The sequence below is a fragment of the Anabrus simplex genome, chromosome 4 (genome assembly GCF_040414725.1).
Source record: "Anabrus simplex isolate iqAnaSimp1 chromosome 4, ASM4041472v1, whole genome shotgun sequence".
Classification (NCBI taxonomy): Eukaryota; Metazoa; Arthropoda; class Insecta; order Orthoptera; family Tettigoniidae; genus Anabrus; species Anabrus simplex.
In genome coordinates, this window is record NC_090268.1 from 414602943 (window position 1) to 414618884 (window position 15942).

General features: G+C 41.5%; 1 protein-coding gene across 1 annotated transcript in view; it reads left to right on the top strand.

Moving 5' to 3' along the window:
• kon (chondroitin sulfate proteoglycan 4-like protein) overlaps window positions 1-15942 on the top strand; it is a 330650-nt gene that overhangs the window by 298291 nt on the left and 16417 nt on the right. The window lies entirely within an intron of this gene.

Genomic DNA, 15942 nt, shown 5'->3' on the forward strand with positions numbered 1-15942 from the left:
TCAAGCTTGATGTCGGACCTATTGAAATTCCTGATATTGAAACTGCATGTACCCTATAAAAAATTATGCATGAGAAGAAAAGTTCAGAATCACTTAAATTTACCAATAAGTGATTATTTATATTGTGTCTCTGTATTTATAATATGATCAAGTCCACTGCTGTAATATAATGGTTGGCACTACTAGCTGCCTTCCTCGGGGGCCCGGGCTTGAATCCTGACACTGCCAGAAACTGGTATGTGGTTAAAACGGTGCATGCAGCTCATTTCAATTAGGGGTGTGCTTGAAAAGAAATGCACCACCTTGGGATGAGGACATAAATTCACGGATGTAAAAGGCGGTATTTCTGTGAGCTATTAATATTGCGTAATGAAGGCCTATATGTATAATTATAATTATTTGTCTATTGCCTTTCCAAATCCATTTCATTAGGTTGTAACAGAATACTATAAAATTGCACACTTTGGTCTGTAGTACAGCATTGTTGTTGTTGTTGTTATTATTATTATTATTATTATTATTATTATTATTATTATTATTATTATTATTATTATTATTATTATTATTATTATACTGGGAGGTACACCTCTACACTGCACATTTAAATCTTGTGCCAATAAGAACTCCTCTACAGGAGAAGCACTGAACTTGAAACTAGACCTACTTAAACTTTTACTCAGAAGATGTCACCACCTTAATTTTGTGATTGTGAAGTTTCCAGTACTGTATAAAATTCTGCGTGTTTTGTTTACCATTTATCAAGAAGTTTGGACTTTCTGCAACAGATGTCACTACAAAAACTATGATCATGCAGCCTGGTGCGAAGTGAAGGAACTTTATTTGAAGAAATTTTGTATTCATAAGTTTGTTCTTTACTAAATTATGTTCATTCATTTTTGGGTTGGCGATATTGATCTTTTCTTTCCGCCAGTTTTGAATTCAGCCAATCCCTAATTTCTGTAATTAATTTTTGGCCTATCACAGGCTTCTTCTTCGATTTGGTGTGTAACTTTATGCTAGCCAATAAAAGTAAGAGGGTGTGGCTTGATTATTCATGAAAGGTCTCGAACTTTCCCCGAGGGTTTATAAAATGCGGATTTTCACGGCTCTTGGCCACTTGATCAACATCTAACTAAGTGTGTGTGTGTGTGTGTGAAGCAGGAGGCGGGTGGTGCCTCTTTCATCAGGCAGCAGTTCTTCAGCAAGGTAATGGCCATTTAACATCTTTATTTCTTGCTAGCTCAGCAGTTTAACCCGCAGGAAAGGTCCGAAACTTTTACCATGTAACCTACTTTTCTAAAAGTGTAATTTTCTGCCGGCTTATGTAAAACCTTCATAAAATCTGTAACTGTAATTCGGGGATAGAGAGTGATTCACCCTCTCGAGCTCCCCTTCATATTGATTTGAGGTGACTACGTTTTGTAACTGGTTTTCTTCCTTTCTGTAATGTCTTAAATTATTCTTATACGAGTCACCTCCATAGTTTGGGAATAGCCCCTGTTTCATCGGCCTAGTGCCTTTTAGGTTTTAAGAATGCATATTTAGGAGTGCAAGTACACGCCTCCATTCATCTTGGTGTTTCTGGCCATTTACTTAACCTGTTCTTTTTCTGCTAAGGCCCAGTAGGTTGGGTACGAGATACCCCTGTTTCATTTGTGTAAGTTGTGCCTTGATGGCAAGTAATTGCAAAGTCTAATATTGCCTTGAATAGGCTTGAAAAACTGAGAGCGTGTCAGCTCTTTTCTAGTGTTGTAAAAATGCCTCTGGGAGGCCTGATATTGTAATTGCTGGAGCAACAGCTCCGTGTTTTAGGGGATTTCTGCCCTTAAGTAAAGTTATGATCTTTGTAAATTTGAGCGTGTAGCTCAGGAAATGTAAGCGAGGGGCTCGAAGCCCAGGACTTGTAGAATTCACTACCTTGTATTTTACTTGACTCATTTCTAACTTGCCTATGGGACATGTTATATTGTTATTCGTTGATTTTTGAAATTCTAAAAAAGAAAAGAAAATATAACCTTTATTAAAGTTTTAAATTCCATTCTTGACTTTGTAGTTAGACCCGTTCACCCCGGCACCTTCTTTCACCTCTGCGTTCCACAGGTAACCCCGTAACAATTATTATTATTATTCATTCATTCATATCATTTTTGCCCTTATGGACAGTGTTTGAACTCGAATATCTCATGATGACACAATTTTCACTTCTTTCTCTTCTTCCTCTTCTCTTCCCAAAATCTCTTCATCCTTTGGCTGTGCTCCTGTTTTCTTTGTTCTGTCCACAATGTTCCTGTCATCTTCTTCTTCTTCTTCTTCTCATTTACTATAAATTTTGTATTCCTAATTTTGTTTCTGAATTCTTTTCTGTCTCCTATCATTTGCCTGTTGATCCCCACCTGCCTTAAGTCTTCCTCTATTTCATGATACAAATTTGTTTTCTTGCTTGAACTGTTTACTACATCAAAGATTTTCTTTGTAAGTCTGTTGCTGTCCATTCTCTGAATGTGCCCATAAAAAGTTAGTCTGCATTTCCTGATCATGTCTGCGAGTCTGTCAGTGTGCTGGTACAGCTCTTCAGTAGGTCGTTTCATCCATATGCCATTTCTGTGTATTGGTCCAAATATTTTTCTGAGAATTTTACATTTATTTTTTCTGTCTCTATGATGCCTGATGCTCCAATTGTGGTCGGTATTATTATTATTATTATTATTATTATTATTATTATTATTATTATTATTATTATTATTATTATTATTATTATTATTACACTGACTGACAGAGCAAATGCAACACCAAGGAGCAGTGGTTCGAAAGGGATGAAAGTTGGGGAAAAACAGAGACGGCACGGACGAATAATTGATGTTTATTTCAAACCGATATGCAGGTTACACAATGCGCACGGCATCGACTCAGTAGGATGTAGGACCACCGCGAGCGGCGATGCACGCAGAAACACGTCGAGGTACAGAGTCAATAAGAGTGCAGATGGTGTCCTGAGGGATGGTTCTCCATTCTCTGTCAACCATTTGCCACAGTTGGTCGTCCGTACGAGGCTGGGGCAGAGTTTGCAAACGGCGTCCAATGAGATCCCACACGTGTTCGATTGGTGAGAGATCCGGAGAGTACGCTGGCCACGGAAGCATCTGTACACCTCGTAGAGCCTGTTGGGAGATGCGAGCAGTGTGTGGGCGGGCATTATCCTGCTGAAACAGAGCATTGGGCAGCCCCTGAAGGTACGGGAGTGCCACCGGCCACAGCACATGCTGCACGTAGCGGTGGGCATTTAACGTGCCTTGAATATGCACTAGAGGTGACGTGGAATCATACGCAATAGCGCCCCAAACCATGATGCCGCGTTGTCTAGCGGTAGGGCACTCCACAGTTACTGCCAGATTTGACCTTTCTCCACGCCGACACCACACTCGTCTGCGGTGACTATCACTGACAGAACAGAAGCGTGACTCATCGGAGAACACGACGTTCCGCCATTCCCTCATCCAAGTCGCTCTAGCCCGGCACCATGCCAGGCGTGCATGTCTATGCTGTGGAGTCAATGGTAGTCTTCTGAGCGGACGCCGGGAGTGCAGGCCTCCTTCAACCAATCGACGGGAAATTGTTCTGGTCGATATTGGAACAGCCAGGGTGTCTTGCACATGCTGAAGAATGGCGGTTGACGTGGCGTGCGGGGCTGCCACCGCTTGGCGGCGGATGCGCCGATCCTCGCGTGCTGACGTCACTCGGGCTGCGCCTGGACCCCTCGCACGTGCCACATGTCCCTGCGCCAACCATCTTCGCCACAGGCGCTGCACCGTGGACACATCCCTATGGGTATCGGCTGCGATTTGACGAAGCGACCAACCTGCCCTTCTCAGCCCGAGCACCATACCCCTCGTAAAGTCGTCTGTCTGCTGGAAATGCCTCCGTTGACGGCGGCCTGGCATTCTTAGCTATACACGTGTCCTGTGGCACACGACAACACGTTCTACAATGACTGTCGGCTGAGAAATCACGGTACGAAGTGGGCCATTCGCCAACGCCGTGTCCCATTTATCGTTCACTACGTGCGCAGCACAGCGGCGCATTTCACATCATGAGCATACCTCAGTGACGTCAGTCTACCCTGCAATTGGCATAAAGTTCTGACCACTCCTTCTTGGTGTTGCATTTGCTCTGTCAGTCAGTGTATTATTATTATTGTTGTTATTATTATTATTATTATTATTATTATTATTATTATTATTATTATTATTATTATTATTATTATTATTATTATTATTATTATTATTATTATTATTATTATTATACTGGCTATAATTAAGACTATGACAATATAATACAATGTGTATCTATTATGATGTGTATGCTCTAAAAGAGATGGCCTACTTCAGATCGCTTTGCAGATATAACATTGCTATAATAATTTAATTTTAATTGTTAACCTATTTGTAAAATGGTTCAAATACATGTTGTAAAGAGTTATTTTGTATTAATTAAAATGTATAAATCCCGACTTACTTCTTGCAATTTACTGCTATGACCCACCGTCTTTAAAAAATGCATTTCATGAGGTCGTGAAGAAAACCTTTGTATCACAGTATCTATTAATGCAGCCAACAACAAGCATATAGTTCTGCCCGAACGTTATGACATTAAAAAATAATCATCTGAAGACAACATTGTAAAATTCTTCTTCTTCTTCTACTTATTCTCCTTCTTGATTTATTTATTGGGTTCCACTTTCATGTTATACCCAGCCACTAGTCGTTTTATCAAGTAAAGCCAAAACTATGAACGATGATATATTCATTGTAAAGAGGGCGGATATGAAATTAGCTGAAAAAAAAAACATACTTAGGTATCTTATACTGTGTCAAAAGCAAAACAAAACAAAACTTGGGAGAAAAAAAAAAAAAGAGCACGTATAGGGACACAAGGTTACATCACGGTGGCTATCTACATCACAAACACGACCGGATCGGCACATAGGGAATATGGTCTTAAAATCTAATAATGGCTTCAGACAAAAACGTAGACAGGGATTCAGCTATAGAGGGCCACTGTAAAATGATTGAATATTTGTATGTAAATGTCACACATATTCGAGCTTCTTATTGTCACCTGTTGATGAAGGTGCCCCTAAGTAGTTCTCGTAATTTCCACCCGCAGCAGCACATTGCTATACGCACGGAGCCTACAGTTGTGAGCATCTGGTATATGTCTTACAGTGCTACGGTATTTGTAATAATTACTTTCCCAATTTTGCAGAAAAACTTTCCAGTAAGTTATTCAGGCAAGCCTACGAAAGGAATTGAAAGCTCAGTTTAAACTAACTATTCTTTTCTAAAAGTCAGAAAATACCTACCTGTATCTTTAAGACAGCTGGTATGTCACGAGTAGTGAATATTCTGAAGACATTTCTTAAAATCATTTTATTATCCTGCATGAATTATACTTTAATAGTTACAGAAGGAAAATGGAAAGTTTTGTTATACTTTTTTAAGATGCTTGTGTAAAATCATTACATGAAATGAGTAATAATAAAAGTCAGTTATACACATTTTCAGTTCTCTCTATATTTTTCTCCAGTATGTGACAGATGATAGAAAAGTAATAAGAATGTGGTAGAAAAATGGTGATGACATTCCTTGCAGTAGAAATGGCAGGCAATAGCCTCCCCAGAGCAACAGTATGGAAAATCATGAAGAAGAAAGGAACTGTAAAACAGTAATTGAATGCATGCAAGCAATCTGCAACATTTGTTGCAGCAGACTCCAAATCCCTGTGGGTAGGACAGAAATTATGATAAGCATGGAAGAAAACGAGATAATGATGTTGACTAGAGGAATGAGAGAAAAGAAACATACATACATACATACACACATTATCATTATAGACTGTTATGCCTTTCAGCGTTCAGTCTGCAAGCCTCTGAGAATTTACTAAACGTCACCACAATCCTCGATTTGCAACTAGTGTTGTGGCCTCATTCAGTTCTATACCTCTTATCTTTAAATCGTTAGAAACCGAGTCTAACCATCATCGTCTTGGTCTCCCTCTATTTCTCTTACCCTCCATAGCAGAGTCCATTATTCTCCTAGGTAACCTATCCTCATCCATTCACATCACATGACCCCACCACCGAAGCCGGTTTATGCGTACAGCTTCATCCATCAAGTTCATTCCTAAATTAGCCTTTATCTCCTCATTCCGAGTACCCTCCTGCCATTGTTCCCACCTGTTTGTACCAGAAATCATTCTTGCTACTTTCCTGTCTGTTACTTCTAACTTATGAATAAGATATCCTGAGTCCACCCAGCTTTCACTCCCGTAAAGCAAAGGTGGTCTGAAAACAGACCGATGTAAAGATAGTTTTGTCTGGGAGCTGACTTCCTTCTTACAGAATACTGCTGATCGCAACTGTGAGCTCACTGCATTAGCTTTACTACACCTTGATTCAATCTCACTTAGTATATTACCATCCTGAGAGAACACACAACCTAAATACTTGAAATTATCGACCTGTTCTAGCTTTGTATCACCAATCTGACATTCAATTCCATTGAATTTCTTACCTCCTGACATCAATTTAGTCTTCGAGAGGCTAATTTTCATACCATACTCATTGCACCTATCTTCAAGTTCCAAGATATTAGACTGCAGGCTTTCGGCACAATCTGCCATTAAGACCAAGTCGTCAGCATAGGCCAAACTACTTACTACATTTCCACCTAACTGAATCCCTCCCTGCCATGTTATGCCTTTCAGCAGATGATCCATGTACAGTAAACTACGAACAGCACAGGTGAAAGATTACGGCCTTGTCTAACCCCTGTAAGTACCCTGAACCAGGAACTCATTCTACCATCAATTCTCAGTGAAGCCCAATTGTCAACATAAATGCCTTTGATTGATTTTTATAATCTACCTTTAATTCCATAGTCCTCCAGTATAGTGAACATCTTTTCCCTCTGTACCCTGTCATATGCTTTCTCTAGATCTACTAAACATAAACACAACTGCCTATTCCTCTCGTAGCATTTTTCAATTACCTGGCGCATACTGAAAATCTGATCCTGACAGCCTCTCTGTGGTCTGAAACCACACTGGTTTTCATCCAACTTCCTCTCAACGACTGATCGCACCCTCCCTTCCAAGATGCCAGTGAATACTTTGCCTGGTATACTAATCAATGAGATACCTCGATAGTTGTTGCAATCCTTCCTGTTCCCTTGCTTATAGATAGGTGCAATTACTGCTTTTGTCCAATCTGAAGGTACCTTACCAATACTCAATGCTAATTTTACTAATCTATGAAGCCATTTCATCCCTACCTTCCCACTATCCTTCACCATTTCAGGTCTAAGTTAATCTATTCCTGCTGTCTTGTGACAATGGAGTTTTTTTACCATCCTTTCCACTTCCTCGAGCATAATTTCACCAACATCATTTTTCTCCTCCCCATGAGCTTGGCTGTTTGCAACACCACCAGGATGATTTCCTTTTACATTGAGAAGATGTTCAAAATATTCCCTCCATCTCTCCAGTGATTCCCTGGGATCTAATATGAGTTCACCTGAATTACTCAAAACACTGTTCATTTCCTTTTTCCTTCCCTTCCTAAGATTCTTTATTACTGTCCAGAAAGGTTTCCCTGCTGCTTGACCTAGCCATTCCAGGTTATTACCAAAATCTTCCCATGACTTGTTTGTGGATTTGACAACTATTTGTTTCGATGGTATCACAAACCATCACATTTAGTGTTGCCATCGATGCTTTCATGGCCTGTACTTATAGACATGATACTGTACAGGCTTTTGGGCTTATGCCGTGTCAAGAAAATAAGGTGAGAATTCTTTATGTTTTGCTGAGAACTGTGGTCTGCGTCCTCAGAAGAAATCTTGAATGTCCACGAGAAAGGCTTCTTAAACAATGACTCTTTAAAATTTAGACGTTATAATAGAAGTGGAAATGGTACGTTCATTCGCCACCAGATGGCTCCCAGGATGTGGCACAACGCTAGCGTTCAAAGCGGAAGCTGACCGAACCTTAGAATCAGTCTAAGCGGTTTACATAAATGTGTGTACGTAACATATGACATTGACAGGTGTATGATATAGACACAAGCCTGGAATGAAACATCTGGCGACGAGGAACGTAGGAATTTGGAAAACACCGAGACGATATAACAATAGTGAAAGGAGAGGGAAGGGAACTACCTACGTAAATTCTAAATGGCTGGCAACCAGGTATTACTTAATTAATAGCCACTGTCCCTTTTGAAATTGTTAGGATTTCTACATATTTCCACAGCTTCCCATATAATCCTGGACGTGTAGTGTCTAGTGTGGGTAAGAGCTCAAGCATCTTGGAACATGACATCATGACCCGACAATAGGGGGTGCTCAGCTATTGCCGATTTGTCTGGTTGGTTGAGACAAATATTACGTTCATATTCTTTGATACGGGTACCAATGGACCAGCATGTTTGGCCGATGTATACCTTACCGCAATACCCCAGGATGTATAAGTGGGGACAATTTGTCCTTGGTTTTACTCAGAGTGTGAGCAATTTTAGTAGCGGTGCCAAACACGGTTTTTGTATTATGTTTGCAGAGGACCTTGGCAATTCGATCTGTGGTGTTGTGAATGTAAGGCAAGTAGTCAGTTCCCTTCAGAAAAGAAGGCATCCATCTGACTCCATCCCCATAGTGAATTTTATTGAAGGATGTTGCTGATTTAGGTGGTTTAGAAATAGATGAAGTTTCTCAGGACCTTCTGTCCAGACCACAAATGCATCATCAACATACTTCCACCATATCATAGGTTTGACAAGCGCCAAAGCAATAGCCTTCTCCTGAAAATATTCCATAAAGAAATTAGCCACTATGGGCGAAAGTGGACTTCCCATAGCCACTCCGTCCATCTCTTCATAAAAATTCCCAACCCACAAGAAAAAGCTGGACGTCATGCAGTGGTAAAATAGCTTAGTAATGTCATCAGGGAACAGATGTTCAATGAGAGACATGACCGAGTCAATCACCACTTTAGTGAACAAGAACTCCACATCGAAACTCACCAAAAGTGCATTAGGTTGAAGGGTTATGGTTGACAGCTTGTTGATGAAATACTGAGAGTCCCTGACGTATGACTCAGTACATCCTATGTATGGCTGAAGCAATTTGCTTAAGTATTTAGCCAGAGCATATGTAGGGGAACCTATCGCACTAACAATAGGTCTGAGGTGAACATCTTTTTTTATGGATCTTAGGCAGTCCATATAATCTAGGTGGCACTGCATCCCCCGAGGACAGATGTTTTGCCTCCTCTTTTGGAATTGAAGATTGCCTTAAGAGCATCACGGTGGAGTTGGACCCACGAGTGGTGGGGTCACGTGAGCTCAGTCTGTAAACAGGTTCTGACAATATAGCCGAGATCTTATTCTTATACTCGTCAGTGTCCATAACCACTGTCGCATTACCTTTATCAGCTGAGAGAATGATCTGTTCAGAATCATCTCTAAGTTCCTTCAGAGCTCTCCTTTCGCCTCTTGTTAAATTGGGCGCGGGTACAACAGAAGACCTTATGAGTCTCACACATTTCTGTCTCAACTCCTCAGCCTCATCCGTAGGTAGTTTGTGGATGGCTGCCTCAACTGAAGTAATTATCTCCTCAGTGGGAATTCTAGAGGGAGCGACAGAAAAATTAAGACCCCTAGCTAGAACTGCCGTTTGGTTCTCGTCCAAGGATTTCTTGGAAAGATTGACGACAGTTTTACTAGCATTGAGGTTCGTGCGAGAGACCACCTGTTACTGAGCTAGACAGAGGAACTTTGATTTCTGTCTGAATGACACTTGGTTGAATTCTCGTTCAGCCTGTATAGCAGTAATGCGATCGAAAATCAACCACAATTCCCGCGAGAGAGTGTTGCTTCACAGCAGGTGTAAACGGAACAACTCTCAGGAGACTGAATCCAGTTCCTTACGAGTGTTATGCACTCTCGATCACAAGAGCCTTGCTAGTGCATTGATATATTCTTAACGTGAGCTTCAGCTTCACACAGTTGGAAATGATGTTATGGTCCCTGCATCTCAGTAGATGCACAAAGAAGAATAGACGTCTTTCTCCTTAATTTGCTGAATTTTGAAGCCTTCTTAAAAGTATCCTCCCCATAGAGGTTTTTAATGTTGCCATTGATGCTTTCATGGCCCGTATTTATAGACATGATACCGATTGACTCGGTCATGTCTCTCATTGAACACCTGTTCTCTGAGGACATTACTAAGCTATTTTACCACTGCATGACTTCCAGCTATTTCTTGTGGGGTGCGAATTTTTACGAACAGACGGATGGAGTGGCTATGGGAAGTCCACTTTCACCCATAGTGGCTAATTTCTTTATGGAGAATTTTGAGGAGGAGGCTATTGCTTCGGTGCCCGTTAAACCTGGAGGTATGTTGATGATGCATTTGTGGTCTGGACAGAAGGTCCTAAGAATCTTCATCTATTTCTAAACCACCTAAATCACCAACATCCTTCAATAAAATTCGCTATGGTGATGGAGTCGGACGGATGCCTTCCTTTCTTGGAAGCTCTAGTAAGAAAGAAACTGGACGGCTCCTTAGGACATACTGTCTATCATAAGCCTACCCACACAAATTGCTATCTTCATGCAGATTCTCACCACCATCCAGCACAAAAACAAGGCATTCTCACGACACTCGCCGAGAGGGCGAGGCGAATTTGTGATTGCGTGATAATTTGCTTATAATGAATTTGTGAGCCATCACATATCCAGGTGGAGATGGACACACTCAAAGTCGCGTTCAAGGGTAATGGTTACAGCAATTTGCAGATTCATAGAGCCCTGCATCCCAGAGAAACAACTAAGCAAAGCTCACAGAAGGAAGAAGTGAGGGGAACTGCTTGCTTGCCTTGCATTCACAACACCACAGATCGAATTGCCAAGGTCCTCCGCAAACAAAATATAAAAACCGTGTTTGGCACCGCCACTAAAATTGCTCACAGTCTGAGTAAAACCAAGGACAAATTGTCCCCACATTTACATCCTGTGGTATACAAAATTCCCTGTACTTGCGGTAAGGTATACATCGGCCAAACATGCCGGTCCATTGGTATCCGTATCAAAGAACACGAACATAATATTCGTCTCAACCAACCAGACAAATCAGCAATAGCTGAGCACGCTCTATCATCGGTTCATGATGTCATCTTCCAAGATGCTCGAGCTCTTACCCACACCAGACACTAGACGTCCAGGTTTATACAGGAAGCTCAGGAAATACGTAGAAATCCTAATAATTTCAACAGGGACACCGGCTATCAATTAAATAATACCTGGTTGCCAGCTATTAAGAATTTACGTAGGTAGTTCCCTTCCCTGTCCTTTCACTATTGTTATTTCATCTCGGTGTTTTCCAAATTTGTACGCTCCTCGTCGTCAGATGTTTCATTCCAGACTTGTGTCTACAACATACACCTGTCAATGTCATATGTTATGTACACACGTTTATGTGAACCACTTAGACTGATTCTATGGTTCGGTCAGCTTCCGCTTCGAACGCTAGCGTTGTGTCACGTCCTGGGAGCCATCTGGTGGTGAATGAACGTACCATTTCCAATTCTATAATAACATCTAAATTTTAAAGAGTCATTGTTTAAGAGGCCTTTATCATGGACAGTCGATAATTCTTCTGAGGACGCATAGCACAGTTCTCTGCGAAACGTAAAGAATTTTCACCTTATTTTCTTAACACGGCATAAGCCCAAAAGCCTATACAGTATCTGTCCATCGCACTTAGTATTTGTCTGCTATGCCGCTGAACAATGCAGGCTGCCAGATTGTGTTCACCATGGTAGCGTCGAACATGTATGTGGTCATCACTGTAGGACAGGTTGAAGCAGGACTCATCTGGAAATGCTACATTTTGCCACTCAGCACACCAGTGATAGCGTTCACGTGCCCATTGCACTCGGAGGCTTTTGTAGTTTCTGGACAGTGGAAATCAATGCAATGGCATGTTTTTAACAAGTCCAATGTCCGAGTCCATGGCTACATGATTAATGTACTGGCCTTAGGTCCAGAGGGTCCCGGGTTTGATTCCCGGCCGGGTTGGAGATTTTAACCTTAAATGGTTAATTCCCTTGGCTCTGGGACTGGGTGTTTGTGCTGTCCCCAACATCCCTGCAACTCACACACCACACATAACACTATCCTCCACCACAATAACACGCAGTTATCTACACATGGCAGATGCCGCCCACCCCCATCAGAGGGTCTGTCTTACAAGGGCTGAACTCTGCTAGAATTAGCCACGTGAAATTATTAGTCCACCAGTCCAATCTACAGCAGACTGCATCAAACTGTTGATGAAGACAGGTTGCAGTGCTCCAGCATTAAGCCATGGTTCATGGTGTGGGTTATTGTAGTCACGTCCTAGTCTGTGAACCATGGGCAACGGCTGAGTGGCCTAGTAAGTGGTCCTGAGAGTCAGGATACCAGTTGCTATGGAATGGGAGTGGGCATCTCGGACATATTCTGAGTCATGGCCCTCCTTGTGCTCAGGTAGCCAGGACTATACAATCCACTGGTGGTCCATAACCCGTTAGAGGAGAAATCTTCACTTGGACTATGTCTAAGTAGGGTAGGATCCTGCTTCATGAATTTACCAAGCTCAGAACATTTTAAGCAAGCCTCGGGCGTATGGGAGTAACAGAGTCCCACTCCCATTTGACAGGCGAGGGATTCCTTGGAAACAACGTGGCGAACAAACTGGAATTTAATGGGGAACTACCAATATTAATGGGGCTTATGGAAGAAAGAAAGTAGAAATGACTGAGTCAGCAAAGAGGATGCATCTGGATGTGCTAGGAGTAAGTGATATTCTAGTAAGGGGAGATAACGAGGAAGAGAGAGGAGATTATAAAGTGTACTTGAAGGATGTTAGAAAGGGAAGGGCTGTTTATCAGGAATACAATTGCACGCAACCTAGATTCTGTTAGACACGTAAATGAGCGAATGATGTGGGTAGATTTAGCAGTTGGAGGAATTAGGATGAGAATTGTCTCAGTTTATTCACCATGTGAGGGTGCAAATGAGGATGAAGTTGACAAGTTTTATGAAGCATTGAGTGACATCATGGTCAGGGTCAACAGCAAGAATAGAATGGTGCTAATGGGCGATTTCAATGGGAGAGTTGGAAACAGAACTCAAGGATATGAAGGGTGATGGGTAAATGTGGGGAAGATATGGAAGCTAATGGGAATGGGAAGCGTTTGCTGGACCTCTGTGCTAGTATGGGTTTAGCAATTACAAATATAATCTTCAAGCATAAGCCTATTCACTGCTACACATGGGAGGATAGGGGCACCAGATCCATAATAGACTGTATCTTACCCGACTTTGAATTCAGGAAATCTGTTAGGAATGTACGAGTTTTCCATGGATTTTTCGATGATACAGACCACTATCGGATCTGTAGTGAACTAAGTATCTATAGGCCTAGGGTAGAGAAAGTGAAATCTGTCTGCAAACGAATAAGAGTAGAATATCTCCAGGATGAGAAAATTAGGCAGAAGTACATGGATATGATTAGTGAGAAGTTTCGAACAGTAGACAGTAAGCAGTTCAGGTTACAGAAAGAGAATGGGTGGCATACAGAGATGCTGTAGTAGAAATAGCAAGGGAATGCCTAGGAACAACTGTGCGTAAAGAATGGAAAGGGGAACATCTTGGTGGAATGATGAAGTGAGAGCAGCTTGTAAACGTAAAAAGAAGGCTTATCAGAAATGGCTCCAAACAAGGGCCAAGGCGAACAGGGATTTGTATGTAGATGAAAGAAACAGAGCGAAACAAATAGTTGTTGAATCCAAAAAGAAGTCGTGGGAAGATTTTGGTAATAACCTGGAAAGGCTAGGTAAAGCAGCAGGGAAACCTTTCTGGACAGTAATAAAGATTCTTAGGAAGAAAGGAAAAAAGGAAACGAACAGTGTTTTGAGTAATGCAGGTGAACTCATAATAGATTCCAGGGCATCACTGGAGAGGTGGATGGAATATTTTGAACATCTTCTCAGCGTAAAAGGAAATCTTCCTGGTGGTGTTGCGAACAGCCAAGCTCATGGGGAGGAGGAAAATGATGTTGGTGAAATTACGCTTGAGGAAGTGGAAAGGATGATAAATAAACTCCATTGTCATAAAGCAGCAGGAATAGATGAAATTAGACCTGAAATTGTGTAGTGGGAAGGCAGGAATGAAATGGCTTCATAGAGTAGTAAGATTAGCATGGAGTTTTGGTAAGGTACCTTCAGATTGGACAAAAGCAGTAATTGCACCTATCTATAAGCAAGGGAACAGGAAGGATTGCAACAACTATCGAGGTATCTCATTGATTAGTATACCAGGCAAAGTATTCGCTGGAATCTTGGAAGAGAGGGTACGATCAGTAGCTGAGTGGAAGTCGGATGAAAACCAGTGTGGTTTCAAACCACAGAGGGGCTGTCAGGATCAGATTTTCAGTATGCGCCAGATAATTAAAAAATGCTACGAGAAGAATAGGCAGTTGTGTTTATGTTTCCTAGATCTAGAGAAAGCATATGACAGGTTCCAAGGGAAAAGATGTTCGCCATACTGGGGGACTATGGAATTAAAGGTAGATTATAAAAATCAATCAAAGGCATTTATGTTGACAATTGGGCTTCAGTGAGAATTGATGGTAGAATGAGTTCTTGATTCAGGGTACTTACAGGGGTTAGACAAGGGTGTAATCTTTCACCTTTGCTGTTCGTAGTTTACATGGATCATATGCTGAAAGGTAAAAATGGCAGGGAGGGATTCAGTTAGGTGGAAATGTAATAAGCATTCTGGCCTATGCTGATGACTTGGTCTTAATGGCAGATTGTGCCAAAAGCCTGCAGTGCAATATCTTGGGAACTTGAAAATAGGTGCAATGAGTATGGTTTGAAATTCAGACTTTCGAAGACTAAATTGATGTCAGTAGGTAAGAAATTCAACACAACTGATTGTCAGATTGGAGATACAAAGCTAGAACAGGTCGATAATTTCAAGTATTTAGGTTGTGTGTTCTCCCAGGATGGTAATATAGTAAGTGAGATTGAATCAAGGTGTAGTAAAGCTATTGCAGTAAGCTTGCAGTTGCGATCAACAGTATTCTGTAAGAAGGAAGTCAGCTCCCAGACGAAAATATCTTTACATCGGTCTGTTTTCAGACCACCTTTGCTTTACGGGAGTGAAAGCTGGGTGGACTCAGGATATCTTATTCATAAGTTAGAAGTAACAGACAGGAAAGTAGCAAGAATGATTTCTGGTACAAACAGGTGGGAACAATGGCAGGAGGGTATTCAGAATGAGGAGATAAAGGCTAATTTAGGAATGAACTCGAGGGATGCATAAACTAGCTTTGGTGATGGGGTCATGTGTGGCAAATGGATGAGGATAGGTTACCTAGGAGAATAATGGACTCTGTTATGGAGGGTAAGAGAAATAGAGGGAGACCTAGACGACAATGGTTAGACTCAGTTTCTAACGATTTAAAGATAAGAGGTATAGAACTAAATGAGGCCACAGCATTAGTTCCAAATAGAGGATTGTGGCGACGTTTAGTAAATTCACAGAGGTTTGCAGACTGAACTGAAAGACATAACACACTATAATGATAATGTATGTATGTATGTTGATGAAGTAGTACCGGTATGGTCCGTTTATGGCCATGCGGACAAGATGGCGGTCATCCCATGCTGTGGTCATGTTGCGTTGTCAGTACCCGCTCGTCACTGCGTGCAACCCTCTTCTGTCCACTGCTTCCACATATGCATCACTGTCGTAGCAGCATGTCCTACATGAGCCAAAACGTCACAGTATGACAAATCCTCCTGCCGGGGACCTATCATTCTGCCCTGTTTAAATTCATT